The sequence below is a fragment of the Girardinichthys multiradiatus genome, chromosome 12, assembly GCF_021462225.1.
Source record: "Girardinichthys multiradiatus isolate DD_20200921_A chromosome 12, DD_fGirMul_XY1, whole genome shotgun sequence".
Classification (NCBI taxonomy): Eukaryota; Metazoa; Chordata; class Actinopteri; order Cyprinodontiformes; family Goodeidae; genus Girardinichthys; species Girardinichthys multiradiatus.
This window is the reverse complement of record NC_061805.1, coordinates 49,867,560-49,881,291: the sequence shown is the minus strand read 5'-3', so window position 1 is coordinate 49,881,291 and position 13,732 is coordinate 49,867,560. Positions and strand designations below refer to the sequence as shown.

The 13,732-nt window shown below is 38.4% G+C and overlaps 1 long non-coding RNA gene across 1 annotated transcript; it reads left to right on the top strand.

Annotated features, from left to right (window-relative positions):
* Positions 1-798: 798 nt before the first annotated feature.
* LOC124877461 lies at positions 799-8,557 on the top strand. Its single transcript, XR_007040531.1, has 3 exons — positions 799-1,051; positions 3,961-4,058; positions 7,436-8,557. It is a non-coding gene; the product is annotated as an uncharacterized LOC124877461 (long non-coding RNA).
* The last annotated feature ends 5,175 nt before the right edge of the window (positions 8,558-13,732 follow it).

The window sequence follows — 13,732 nt, the reverse complement described above, 5'->3', positions numbered from 1 at the left end:
CAAAAAATTACAATTTTATATTTTTATGTTTGAAGCCTGAAATGTGGCAAGAGGTTGAAAAGTTCAAGGGGGCCGAGTACTTTAGCAAGGCACTGTATCTTGTCCTTCCTGATGATGTATTGAAAATTGTGTTATGGCTGTTTAAACATGAGGAAGCAAAAGAGATTTTGCGACACATTAAGTTCTGTTACGCCTTTAAAGTATGCAAGATTTGCTCCGGTTTAGAATAGCGAGTGTGTATTGGGACCATAGGTGTGGAATTCAAATCGTTGTGCTTCATCAGGACAGGGTAGATTACTTCTGCCATCATGTCACTGTCACGTTTTTCAACTGACCACCTGTGGATGAAATTTCAGTGCTCCAAGAACCCCCAAGTGGTCAGAGAATTATTACCTCAATTAATCAGAAACTAGGACTAGCTGTCAGTTTCACTTTTAGTTACAAGCACCTGGCATGCCAGATATGTAATACGGGTTTACAAAATGAAACATAACTTTTAAATAAACAAAATAAAATGCAAATACAAAGATGGAAACTTGAAGCCATTTTGTTTTTTTTCTTTTTTCTTTATTAAGCAAGTTGGATATAGTGAGAGAAAACCTAATTACTTACAGATATGCTTTGATCATATGCTTTTACTAGCAAACTCTGTATATATATATTTGACTCTCATTAACCATTAAGTGCAATTGTTGGGACTTGGGAGTATTATTACAGTGCTTGTCCACCAGGGGTCCTCCTGGAGCCACTGCTGACTCTGCTACAGGTGTTCCTGATCCTTGGCTGATTGTGTATACCTGGGAGGAGTATTTAGGAGCCTGCCACCAGTCCTTTGTTGCTTGAGTGTTTTTGCCCATGTGTACCTGTGAGGTGTGGGCAGTTTCCTCTCTACCTGGACTTGGACATCCAGTACCTCTTACTACAGTGAACTTTGGATTATTCACCTCTAGACTGTGGTTTGGTTCCTAAACCTCCCAAGCTCCTACCTCTGTGTGGACTCAGACCTGCTGTTGGACCAGCATTCTGGATTACCTGACTCCTGAGCCCTGTGGTATGATTCCCCGGTGTATTTCTACTTGTGATCGAAGTAAGCAAGATTCTTTGAACTTTGTGGATTTATTTCCCGAGAAGCCTGAAGAACCTGCCTGAGCAATTCCTACTGGGTTTCCGGTGTTACTTGAAATACTGACTGTAAACAGACCTTTGAACCTTTTCTGGTCTCCTGAGTGAGTTTGCATGTGGGTCAAACAAATTCCTAAAGAGATGACAGCAATAAAGTACAAAATTATCTCATTCAATATTTTATTAGACTGCAAATAAAAAATAAATATGTTTGTGTGAAAAGATTAATGGCGCATTTTAAAATCTCCTTCAGAAAACAGACCATAGAGCCCCAGTTGTCACTGAATGCAGCTTCTCTTTTTGACCCCTGAACTGCAGAATAAATCAGATGTAGCCTCAAAATGTTTCTATGTTTATGGTAACTATCTGTCATAAATGTGTGAGGATTCCTGTTTGCTGAGCTTGTCCGTGTGTAAAAACACTGAAAGGAGAAACTGCAGAGCCTTCTGACCTTGGGCGCCCATGAATCTGCAAGAAACAAGCAGCAGCTCATCAAATATTTACAGCTCAGTCTAATTCAGGATCTGATGTGGTCGTTTTTTGTTTAGCTGTGGGCTGCAGGCTCCCAAGGAGGAGACGGAAACGTGCTGGATCTGTGGGTCCAAAACTCCAGTGAAAACTTGAAACTAACCGTTCCCACCTCAGAAATGGCCACACAGGTGTTCATTTATACTGTCCAACTATCTGCTCTGGTCCAAAACTCATATAAAAGAGTGCTACAGAGCACTGTTCACTAAAACCAGCCGCCACAGAGACAGTTTCCTCCCCCAGGCTGTTTCTCTGATGAACATTTAATAGAGTACAAAACAACAGCATACAGATGTTGCAAATGCACCATTTTATATTAGATATGTGTTCCGTACATTGTATATTGTACATTGTAAATTTGTATATTCTGTAATGCAAAAACAGAACAAAAGAGCAAAGTGTACCGGAGGCAAATTCCTTGTTTGTATGTACGAACTTGGCAATAAAGCTGATTCTGATTTTACAAAGAGAGAAATCGGCATATGGAAAATATTGTGTTTTCTTTGTTTAGAAAGCATAATGATATCAAACATGTCTGGTCCGGTAAGTCTTTTGGAGTAAATGTCACGTAGTGTCTGACTGCTGATCTGAGTCAGTCAGTGTGAGCCTAGGGTTCTGTAGTGATGCTTTTTGTTCTCAGACAGGCAAATACGTTTCTGGTTGGTATGTGAAAAGTACAAAGGGTGTGAATACTTTTACAAGCTGGCAAACATGAAAATGTTTACAGTGAAGCAATAGAAAGTTTGTATACATGCTTGGTACCGGTTCTGTTTCCTAGTTTCCCTCCAAACAGCCAAACTTTGTAATCTTTTAAAGTGGCTTTGGGCTTTCTGGAGGTCTCTCAAAGACTTTCTTTTTTTTAAACGTTTTATTTTTAACTAAAGCCCAGTAACTGACCATTATCAGAAGAATATTTTTATTTTGTTAAGCCATTTATCTCTAACCTATTCAAAATTTTAAAAAAAGACTCCGCAGCTGAAGAATGAACCAGCATTGTGTCAACACATAACCCACAACCCCAAACTAAATATCTAATATATCTAGTTTTAAATTAGATATTTAGCCACTTTGCTACTCCTGGCCTGATTTGAGCAAATACCTGATTGAAAAAGCAGCTAAAATCCTTCAGAAAGACCTTCAGAAAGCCTGGAGACCAACTGATGGCTACTTTAGAAGTAGATATTAACTGACTCTCTGATATTTCATGAAACACAGCCTGTGCAGTTTGTTCTAATCATGAGCTCAGTTCAGCACATACATTTACCATCCAGGGTCCTTTATCACAGTTTACTGAAGGCAATATTTTCTATATTACTGTTAAAATGTGCTTCATCTAAAATGTCTCTGAGACTATATCACTTAACTCTAACAGGAAATAGAAGAAATGAATTCAATGTGTCCATATTTCATTCAGCGTAAATGTCAGATTGGATTGATATAAATCGGTTTGGCCTCTCGGACCTTTTGACCCGAGAAGCTGCTGCTTCTGTTTGCTCCAGAAACATATTTTTTAGGTTTTGATTGGGTCTGATCAACATAAATAGGAAAGTACTGAAGTAAATTATATTTCTAAATAAATATATAAAACCAAAAATTAGGAGTAAATACCCTCATGTATGAGAAGTATAAAAATAATTAATAGCATTTTCATTTATCATTTCATTTATATTTTTCTCGATTTTTGTTATGTATGTATTTATTTTACTAAACATTATAATGCAACATGTAATGGGTGGATGGATGGGTGGATGGATGGGTGGGTGGCCGGATGGATGAATGGCCGGATGGGTGGATGGATGGGTGGACCACATTATCTTTATATGTATTATTTTACATCATAACTTCCTGTATGACATTTTAAGTGTTAAAGCCATGGCCTTGGTACAGTTAGAATCAGAATCAGAATCAGAAAAGCTTTATTGCCAAGTACGTTTTTGGACATACAAGGAATTTGTTTTGGCGTAGTCGGTGCAACACAATACAAATTAAACAGTATAAACATATCTACAATATCACCATAATGTATTCATATGCAGAAACTGGTCTAATATCTAATTTCTGGTTATATTAGACTAACAGAAGACTGAAAGCTGAAGATTTTTTTGCAGCTGAACTTAAGAACATAGATCATGCAGGCTACCTTTATTTATTTAGAGGTAATCGTGAATACAGATATTGGATTGCAGTCAGCCAGCATTTTCCCACATCCCTTCAGCTATTAAATATGTATTTATACAGCAAACACTGTTTTATTTCAGTGCAGAGCTACATTATTTTCCTTTCTTTCTTGATCCTTTGATTGTAATTCAGCAGATGGAGGCAATGTGCAGATCTGCAGTGAGGAGAAACAGGACGTTAACAGGGAAGGTGAAGGGGACTCCTGAAAAAGGGGAGCCGGATTTATTCAGGTGAGGAAGTAAGTGTGAAAGAGAAAAGTGATAAATGGTGGAGTTTAAAGAAGCTGATACAGGTATGAAAAGATTTCCAAAAATGATTTTCCAAAATTATAGGACAAGAATTCATCCATCCGAGCTCCAGTCTATAACAGGGCAACACAGAAATACACAAAGCAGACAACCACACACACACTTACACCTAAGGGCAATTTAGAGAGACCAATTAACAGTCATGTTTTTGAACTGTGGGAAGAAAGATGGAGTACCTGGGGAGAACCCACACATTTACAGGGAGAACATGCAAACCCCATGCAGAAAGACCCCAGGCCTGGATTTGAACCCAGGACTTTCTTGCTGCAAGGCAACAGTGCTACTAACTGCTCCACCGTGCAGCCCGGGGAGAGATTCAAACTGTTAATTTTCTGATGATTCTAGAGATCCAAGAGAGCTTAAAGCAACAGCATAATAAACGGGTTTTCTAATTATCATTTTATCAAAGCCAGGAAGATTTAGATAATTTAATGCAATATAATAAATATAATGATTTGGAAATATGGATAATTTGCTTGGGGGGAAAGTGGGATCGTATTTGTTCTCGGCTTAATAAAGAAGCTTATCTTCAGCTGAGACCATCTGGCATTATTGTTGAGGTCAGATGATCCGATGCTGCAGTCCACCACTCTGCTTTAACAGCCATCACAGAGCTGGGAGTTCACATTATTATGAGTCCGCTGCTTGATGTTTGAGACCACCGAAGTGGCCTTTCAGCTGAGGCACCTTTAACATCCACTTTATTGAGGCAGGTAGCTCAAATAAACTTCAGTTTCATCAAAACTTTTCATTGCATTTCTTACCTTCAGATCTTCTGCACCTGCTGACCCCTCTGTCTTCATGATGCTGCTGCACCTTATTAAGTATCTTCTCCTGCTGAAGCAGACTGCTGTCACTGGGGCACAGCTAAAGCTTTCATCCCATTTAAACCAGTTGGGTTTTCTTTGTAAAGTTTACTGTGTTTGATTGAAAATGAAACAGAAGATCTGACCATCAGCTCTGTTTTTAGGTAATTTGCTGCTGCTTCTTTAGGCTTAATAGTAAATTCATCCCTGGTCAAAAGGTGGGAAACTAATTAAGAACAAGATGCAAATAAATAGTTTCTAAAAGCAAATGAAACTCATTATTTCTGCTGGCGTTAGTTTAAGAAGTGACATTTCTGCTCTTTAAAACTGATTTTACATCCTGCTCTGATTATCAGGGTAAAACCAAATGTTAAACCTTTCATTTGCATCTCACTGTTCACTACGTGTATTATCATCACCTTTTCTTTGCTTCCTGTTGAAATATTCAGTTCTTTTAAAAGAGTGCTCATAGCAGACAGAGCCTTTCATGTTCTTCAGAAATGACACTGATTATTAACTTACTCATTAAGCCTTTGGCTTCAACTCGTTAAAATATCCGATGTGAGCTTCGCCTTGTGTAAAAAATGAAAGTATCAAGGACATTTTAAAAAGCATTTCAAAGGGTCCCAATGCAGCAGTTGCAAGAACTAATGCCTCTTTTCCACTGGCTTGATTTGGCCCTACTCAACTCCATTCATGTTCTGTCATGTATGGCTTCTTACCATGAACGGATCTCTACTGACTTATGTCGGCTAGAATGCAGGAACGGTTCAACTATCACAAGCGCTTGAAAAGGCAGGTTGACTTTGAGTTTACTGAGGAACACCTGGAAGGTCTGGGATTTGCATATAGAATGGAAAACAAGCCTTAGATTTAATGCCACACATGATTAATAACAACCACAAACCATCCTGGAACATCTGATTAATGGACCAATGCTGTTTAATTTGAAACTTGTGCACAGACCTGATTAAAATTCTACAGTTGTGGACCTGAACCTGCCTGCCTGGGTGTGTTTCTGTACTGTTTTTGTGAATAATGTCTGCAGTTGGTGAAACTGATCTTCACAAGTGAAATCAGGAATCAGTGCAACCTGCTGCAGACACTGTTAGTCTACCGGAGGTGACTACTGGCTGAGTGACGTGTTCCCATAAGTCATCACTGGAAAACATTTCCTTGAAGCGCTGCAGTCATCACCCACCTGTTCATCATCAGAGATTAAATATGAACAAAAAGATCAGTGACATGCTTAGTTTGATCCACATACACAGAATATTTTAGCAAAACCTCTTTGTAAAACTCAAAGCATTTGGAGACCAAGGCTGCATTTTTATTCCTGCAAGAAAGGTTCGCTGCTGATCTGCATGAGGGCTGACAGAAGAGATGTTGTGCTGGAGGATACCCAAAAGATATTTTCTTCCTTTATGAAGTCATTCAAACTGCCTTATGGATCAGTTTCTGTAAAATTACCAACGCTGGCATAAACACACAAAAGCAACCGTGAAATTTAGACACACTGTTAAAATTCATTCATCCATTTCAGATTAATTCTGTTTTTTCTTTATTTTTGTCAAACTTAAATGTTTAAAATCATCAAACTAATTTATAGGTTAGACAAACCCAAGTAAATATAAAAGCAGTTTTCATTAATTGAGGGAAAAAAGCTAACTAACCTTGTTAAATCATGAAATAATGGTTATTGATCAACTTTTTTTTATTTCACTATCCATGCCCAGGCCTGATTGCTGCCAGACCTGTAGATTCAAGAAATCACTTAAACAGAACCTGCCTGACAGCTTGAAGTAGGTTCATAGATCCCAAATAGCAACATATGCCTCAATCTAAAGAACCTATGAATCTATGTCCTATGGACCAATACTCCAGGCTCTGCTGTGGAACTCTGCAGCTCCTCCAGGGTTACCTTTGGTCTCTGTGCTGCCTCTCTGATTAATATCCTCCCTGCCCGGTCTGTGAGTTCTGGTTGGAGGCCCTCTTTTAGCAGGTTTGTTGTGGGACCATGTGCTTTCCATTTCAAGATGAAGGATTTGTTCTCAACAACTTTGTCCCTGACTTGTTTGGAGAGTCCTTTGGTCTTCATGGTGTGATGCCTCCTGTTTGGTGGTGCTGCAATCTGTGGGGCCTTTCAGTAAAGGTGTATTGACACTGACAGACATTTTTCAGTGTTTTCTAATTTCACTTCACCAACTAAGAGTATTTTGTGCATATCCATCACATAAGATAATACAAAAAACACTTAAATTACAGGTTGGAATGTAACAAAATAGGTAAAAAGCCAAAGGTGGTAAATACTTTTGCAAGGTACTGTATGTTCCTAGGTAACTGAAACACAAGGCAGATATGGAATAGTGTGACAGGGTTGTTCAGCTCTCAGCTGAATCCTCTCTGTTATCATGTCCTGTATTGGTCAGTTTAACTGTCAGTGGTTCTGTTTCTGTCTGACTCAGTCTGATTCTTCTTCTCTTGTGATTGCAGGCAGAAAGCAGGCGGGATCAGCTGCTGATCATCACAGCTTCACAGGAGCTGCAATGCAGCTACGCCCTGGGTGACCCGATGGCAGGTCTGCCTGTTCTCACCTGGTGGGAAGAATGTGTTACCACACTTATGGAGTAATATACAGCGCTCTCCACGCTTTTATTGCAGTTACATAATCTCACACTGAAAAGCTTAGAAAAATTCAACCTTTACTTCAGAAATTTTTCAGTGGGGAAAACTCCACACTAAGAAATAATAGTTTTTAACAACATCCACAGTTTTTGGTTCTTCCTGCCCGTAATTCTTCGTATATCTCCCTTGTGCCAATTGGACAGCACTTTGGTATCTCCTATGAGGTTATTAGCAGGACTTTGTAGAACTTAATTACATACTAAGGAGGTAATTCAGCCATTTGATTCAGGAGTGTATGACCAGGAGCAGGTCTAAAGGTGGCAGGACATTGGCCCTTGAGGACTAGAGGTTAAATCTAGACCAGGGGTCAGCAGCCTTTATAGTCCAAGAGCCATTTTTGTCCTCGCTACTGCTAAATAAAATTTATCTTTAGCTGCACTTCAGAAAAAAGAAGTTTATCAAATTTTCTAAATACCTACCACATAAAATCTGGTTTATGGTTAAAGTATTGTTTTTTTTCTTTGTATTTTTAGGTTTTAAAGCAAAGAGAACGTAAAATATTTACTAGAAGAGAATTAAAAAGCTGTTCTTTCATATAGCATTGCGTATTTATGGAAAATGAAAACGGGGAAAAAACAAAGTTTGTAACTTAATGAAAAAACAATTCTGTGCATCCACAGTTTCATTGAGTTGTGGAAGTTCTTTGCTGAAATGACATAGCCCTTTTGGCCAACGTTGTTAAGAGACTGTATGAAGCTACAGGCTGCAGACCCAGGTCTAGACTGTAGAAAAACCTTTAGCTAGAATGCCTCTGAAACACTCTGCATAGTTAGCTTTCAGCGGAGCAAAAACAGGATACATGCAGAATAAAATAGAATAGAATACTGTGAAAGAAAAACTGTGCAGTAATTAAAAATAGCATACTCTGAATAAAAAAAATGTGTAACTAAGTAGGGTGATTTAAAAAAAATATTAAAAATGTGCATGTTTAATTTTGCATAAAAAACAAAAACAGACTATTTACAACAAATGGAATAAAAATGGTGCAAATAGGGCATGACACTGGTGGTGTAGGGGTTAAGCACGTGACCATGTGCAGAGGCTATAGTCCTCGATACGCCTGTCCTGGGTTCATGTCCCGGACGTGGGGACCTTTGCTGCATGTCTCACCCTCTCTTTGCCCTATTTTCTGTCTACCTACTGTTGAAAAATAAAGGCCTCTAGTGCTACAAATAGCGGCAGGAATGTGAACACTTATTAAGCTTGTTGGAGAGCAGTTTTGGTTATAAACTTTAACAGCTGCTGGGAGAAAGGACCTGGGATAACACCCCTTTGTGTAGTCTGTCACTGAAAGAGTTCTGCAACAGTGTCATGCATGTGGTAGGAGACCCATGCATGACGCTACATGAGTCCATAAGTGATGTTATTTTTTCTATAGTCCTTCTGTCTCCCATCCTCTGCAATAGGTCAAGGGGGGTATCCTGGGACATGTTTCTGATGCTGCTTTTTAAAGCGCACCAACACACCTCCTCCAAGCTCCTGATGCACCGCCTTTCATTCAAAAATCTGTATTTCTCTAGACAGCAAGGATAGCTTTTAAAAAGCTTAAATAATGACAGGCAGCACAGATCTCTGTCATGCTGCTCAATGCAGCCTTAGACACTGACTGACGCTGCAGAAATTATACATAAAGGGGGCAACTTCAGCAGAATCTTAGACAGAACTTTACTGTATGCAAAGTTAATGTGAAATAACACAACTAAGAAAATCAACAACAATGTCTGAAGTTTAAACTCATTTCTTAATAGTATCAGTTTTCATTGTTTAAAGTTGAATATTAGCATTGAGTTCTTGATACGGAGGGCATAAAGGACATAAAGGTAAAAAGACACAAAATCAGCACAAAGAAACCACATACAGACATATTCAATAAATTAGAATATGCATTCCAATGAGGCTCGTTTAACTTTTAGGCAGGTATTAAACATGCTTTTCATTTAGCTTACATTTCTATATTAAAATAGAGTTTTTTTTTATTGGCCTGATGTAATATTCTAATCTTAAATGTTGTGTTTTCATTGGTTGTAAGCAGAAAATCATCATAATCAAGAGAAATAAAGGCTTTAAAACATCAGTCTTGAATATGTTTTACTTTGTGAAATGAGTTGCGGAAATTACTGAACTTTTCAATGATTGGGTCTGTATATAAGTATAATATAAAAACCAAGACAAATAAAAATTTAAAAGGATCATAAATAAAGAATCAGCGTCAGTTATGTTGGTATCCTTCAGATGATTTCTCCAAGACTTTGTGTCATTTTGTTTTTCTGTAATCATAAGCATTAACGATAAAAACATCTAAATATGACATATACATCTAGCTATATATTTTAGTTCCAGTAATCTGCAGCAGAGTGATACCTCTCCTGGTTTATTTAAACTCTTTTCAGGTGCAGAAGGTTTTAAACAGAAGACAGAAAAGCAGCTCAGGTAGCAGGACTCCACCATGAAGATTGATGCACTGGAAGGTTTGAAGTCTTCAACCACTGAACGATGAAAAAGCTTTTTATGAACTTTATGTTACAAGTTCTGTCAAAAATCACAAGACCTGCTGAGCTTCCCTGCTCTGATGCAAGTTAAACATCCTAAAGGAAAGTATGCAGATTTCCTTGAAAGGTGAGGGGGCTCTGATGAAGGTGTTTGACAGTTGATTAGTTTCTGCTGATGATGTTTTATCAGTTTTACTCCCTTGTTGCACACAAGCATGGATTCTTCGCTGCGTTACTTCCCCTATCATTGAACACCTACTTCACCACTTAGCCTCACACACACACAACCACAGAGCTGAGACCCTCCATCTGACATGTGCTTAATGTCGTGCACGTCAGGTTCCCCACATGTATCTATAACAGTGTGCATCAGCAGCCAGCTTAGTCCTTAAAGAGGGGAGGAGGAGGAGGAACTGTCACTGTGCACCACCGTGCAGCCCTGCATGCTTAAGTAACTCTTTTTCCACGGAGAGGCGCACTGCTGCATCAGCAAAGTGCAGGGTTACAGGGCTAGAACGTGTGTTTTATGTGTGTGTGTGCAAGCATGTCTGCGTCACTTACCAGCAGGTGGACTGTGAACGCAGTTTTCAACCAAACACACGAGTTAGGATAATTTTCATACATCCTGGGCTTTTTCACACTTTCTGGAGAATTGGAATAGTTCAATAATTTAGAAAATAAATCACAGCTGACCATGTGCACTCAGACATGGCTCTTACTGTCCTTACATTCTATAGACTGGGCTCCTGTTTGTAAAGATTTCAAACATGCAATAATCATAACACATTTGCTTTGACTTTAGTTTCATATTATCACCCAGTCATATGCTGGGAGATCTGGTCAGCTGATACGTTTTCCTGCATGGTAATTCCAAATGCTACCAAATGGACAAACAGGAACTAGTTTCCCTCAATTTCTGCAAGAAAGGTGTTGGTTGAAACTTGTGAGAAATGTATGTGAAAACACACTGAAAAATATAATTTCAGATATTGAAGTGGGGTTGTGTGGAGTAGTTCTCAGGAGCCACTATCTTACCTGCACAGATCGCAATCTGCATGATCTCAGTTTGGACAATCTAGGATGAAATCTGATGAAGGAGACAAGCTAACAGCTGTTCATTGTAGAGAATATAAATAATCTGAAACAGCTTGAGCAAGAATCTTTTCCAGCTCTCCAAGCAACTGACTTGTTGAATACACCCAGTGTGACTGACTGCCTGTGTGTCTGTTGTCTGTGACTGACTGACAAACTATCCAGAACACACCCCACCTCACAGTCTTTGTAAGTAACTTTTATTCTTTTAGTTTTGTTTGACCTCCAGCAAGTTTTATTTGGCACACGTCATCGGCTCTCTCCCCTTGTGACTCAGAGGAAGGTAACTTTTCCACACTGCGGCCTCGGTCCTGGCACAGGTCACACTGAGCTGGTAAGAGAGCATCTCGGGTCAGCTAGGAAAGGGTCTCTGAATTTTCAAAACTGAAACCAGTGGATAGGATGTTGACTGCTCTGAACGATTCCATAAAACCCCACTATAAAAGACAAATGTATGGGACACACGGTTGCAGCTTCTCTGTCATAAACGTTTGAAAAAAGGAAATTATTTGCTTTTGGACGGGGAGTTGAAACACCTTAAAGGTCCATGAAATTACAGTGCATCATCTTACATTTAAGCACCATCTCTGTGAACATAAAGAGCACACCCTTAAACCAACGAGGAGCTACAAAAATTATTTTCTTTAATTTTCCTTCTCCAAAAATCTGATATTTTCTGCTGAGATTTGAATGGCTCCACATGGGGCTCTGTGAATTTAAAGGATAATTATGAACCAAATCGTTTCCACCTATAGAAAAGCCACACATTTCAGATCAGGTTGAGTTTAAAGAGATTCATATTAGTGGGAAAACTGAAACTTCAACAATCTTCACACTTTGGCTGAGAATCTTCACAGAGCTCTCACTGCTTCTCTGTTGTATTCAAATGAGCGTCACACAACAGGATGCAAGAGGAGATCATCAGTCAGAGATGAAAATGTACAAATCACAGTTCACACCTGATGTCATGTTTATGAGGTCACAGGGCTCAACTGTAACTGCTGTTAATTTCACTGTCTAACCTCTGAGTGAAATGATCGACATGATGCTGCTAAACAATGATGAGATCTCAAGGTTCTGCTTCTGCAACACTGAGGTGCAGAAATGTTTTATTTTTTTTTGCCAAATCTTTACAGACTGTATGAGAAACATGTATGTAATGAAATATTTTTCAAGCTTTTTCATACGTTTAAGACATGACGTGTGCAGATGATTTCCAGTTTGTTCAGCTGAAGAACCCTGCCTCGGCCCTGAATATAAAACAAGTATCATAACCAGCTCTGATGTGGGTTTTACAGTAAAACAGTGAATCTGAAGCCAACCAGTGACCAGTCTCTGAGTCATCTCTGGTGTTTCTGCTGCAGATTTCAGTGTAATGATGTTGTTCAAATTGAAGGCTTTGGATGAATTTGATTGGATGGTTGTTGGTGTTTCATCCTTTTATCTTGAATTGAGTGGAGACCATTTTTACCATTATTCCTGATCTAGTTTGGTTAAACTTTGAACTTCAGGGTGTGTTTGTCTTAGTTTGATGTTGGAAAGTTCTGCAGAAAGCTCATGTTTCCCTCCAGTACTTTGTGCCAAGATGCAAAACGTCTTGCTTCTGATAACCTGGCCTTTGAAAAAAACAAATCAACTATTTAATATTTAACAACATATACAAAGAAAAACATATTAAATCATAATTTGTGACTAATTATAAATTGTATTTTTTGGTATTTGGTGTTATGTGATGTTCAGTTTGTTATCTGCAAATCAAAGGATTGTTAGAGTTAATACCCCTTATTGTCTGCACAACAAACCCACAAATATCTAGAGAATGATTACTTTAGTTTAGCTCATTTAGGTTGTATTCATTCCAATTTCTTCCAACTACAGGTGTAATTTCAGGACTAAATGTAACTTCAGTTACATGCACTCTAATGGAAATCTACTTTTCACGGGGTTTTTTCAGCCTGATGCAACTCCGTCCAATCTAGTCTGATTCAGGTGCAATAACAGCATCTAATCCAGTTTGTCTCATTTAGTTAAAGTGAACAATGCAATGTGTGCAGCTTTTTTCTATAAAATTCTCCCTGAAAAGTTAAACGTCTTATATTTGTATTTGTTCCTTGTAAACTCTAATTGCTTGACATCTGTAGTCCCTACTATATGGCGCCAAATCTCCTTTTGAGCAAAACTATCTTGAAAATCTGAAAAAAAATGGTGCTTTGGGAAATGATGTAGAAAATGATAATTATTTATTGTAATTGTCGAGTATTTGAGTTTGAATTTTTGATTTGTCTAAGCCAGTTGCCGTTCCATGAAAGCCAGTCATTGATCATCTTACAGAGGTTTGTTTCAGGAGTCCTCCACAAAGTAAAGTTTTTATGTAAACATATATAAACATTTGTGACTGTTTGATCGTTTACGAGTTCCAAAACAAAAGAAAAATGTTCAAACACCACCTTTACATTTTCATAGATAATCTGTAGAGAACATTTTGAAACCAAGCTGATCATTGCTTCTCTGATTAGACTTTCCC